Genomic DNA, 1677 nt, shown 5'->3' on the forward strand with positions numbered 1-1677 from the left:
GGTGGATCAGTGAAAGGAGAGGAGAGCCAAAGGTGGTGGTGAACATTGAAATCTCCTAGAATGGAGATTTCAGAGAAAGGAGAAATGGATAGAATGTGTTCCATCGTTGAAGTAAGATAGTCGAAGAATTTTTGATAGTCAGTAGAATTAGGGGATAAGTAAACAGCACAGATATATTTAGTCAGAAAATGACAGGAAAGCAGAAGCCAGAGTGTAGAGAATTCAGAAGAATCAAGTTCAGGAACACGAGAACAAGATAAGTCATTGCGTATATATACACAACAGCCACCTTTGGCTTTGAAATGAGTATAGAGAAAGTAGGGGGATACAGAAAAGGGTTTGCTGTCAGTTGCCTCAGACAGCTGAGTCTCAGTTAGAAAAAGAAGGTGAGGTTTAGAGGAGTAGAGGTGGTGCTCAACAGAGCGAAAGTTAGAGGAAAGGCCGCAAATGTTGCCAAAATGAAGAAGAAGAGAGTCAGACAGTGGTTCCAGGCACCTCGAGTCATCACCGGGAGAGGGGCAGATGGTGGGGGCATTTATGGTCCCCCCCCCCTGGGGACTCCGAGGCTTGGTGATGAGACGACATTTTTGAATTTTGGAAAAGGAAGTGTAGTGTGTACTGTGCATGTAGTTTGGTGTAGATAGTTAGAGAAATTTGTACTGGAGAGCATGCTGGCCTACTCTCTGTGTAACTGAGACACTGAAAAAGTTCAGCAAAGGGGGATGATCAGGAACTAGTCCTGATGGCTGATGAAACGGGAGCTCCAGCACTCCCTATCATCAGCTTTCCATCCACCTCGGAAGTACTGCCCTGCTCGACTGGTGCTAGTCTACTCCATCTTGTCATTGCTGTAAAAATTTTTACTGCTCATTTTCTTATATATCCATGCTTATTAGGAACTGGTGAAGGATATTTTTATTTTATTACCAGTATCATATTATTATTATTATTATTATTATTATTATTATGCCAACGGCCATGCCACGTTGAGTACACCGCTTCCCATTCGATCAGCGAAGTTAAGCAACGTTGGGTCTGGTTAGTACTTGGATGGGTGACCGCCTAGGAACACCGGATGCTGTTGGCATCCCTACGTGTCAAGTGGGGTTGGTGGAGGATTAGTGCCCCTCCCTGTAAAACAATTAACTCTAAGCCCTTGGCCACCCCATTTGGGATACATGGCATCTGGCAATGGATGGATGGATGGATTATCTTAAAACTGAATGATATTAACCTCTATTGTTCCGCCTTATTCATATATAAATCAGTTAATAAATTGATAGAAAATAACTATTTCCAATTTAATGCAATTGAAACATATAATCTCAGAATCAGTAGACAGCTTAAAATTCCGTTTATGAGCACAAGCCAATCCCAGTCATGAATTACATATCGCAGGGCAAAAAATTGTAGTAGTATCCCATGTAGTATTCGGGATAAAAACGAACTATCAGCTTTTAAGTCCGCTTATAAATCACACTAATTGTTAAAATACAGTACATCCCCACAGTATGTGAGTATATGGGCAGCAGAGGACGTCGCATACTAGGAATTCGCATACTGTGAATACATAAACCTATGGGAAAAATTACTTCATGGGCAACCCTTGAGACCCCTTTCAGATCTAAGTATTGTACTGTACAGGGAAACTATCTAAGACATATTACCTAAGATAAA

The 1677-nt window shown here is 41.4% G+C and overlaps 1 non-coding gene across 1 annotated transcript; it reads left to right on the forward strand.

Annotated features, from left to right (window-relative positions):
- The first annotated feature begins 968 nt into the window (after positions 1-968).
- On the forward strand, positions 969-1087 carry LOC145414471 (5S ribosomal RNA). Its single transcript, XR_013899890.1, has one exon. It is a non-coding gene; the product is annotated as a 5S ribosomal RNA (ribosomal RNA).
- Positions 1088-1677: the final 590 nt, after the last annotated feature.

Source organism: Coenobita brevimanus, chromosome 99 (assembly GCF_032717465.1).
Source record: "Coenobita brevimanus isolate Jiangsu-jjx chromosome 99, ASM3271746v2, whole genome shotgun sequence".
In the NCBI taxonomy this organism is placed as follows: Eukaryota; Metazoa; Arthropoda; class Malacostraca; order Decapoda; family Coenobitidae; genus Coenobita; species Coenobita brevimanus.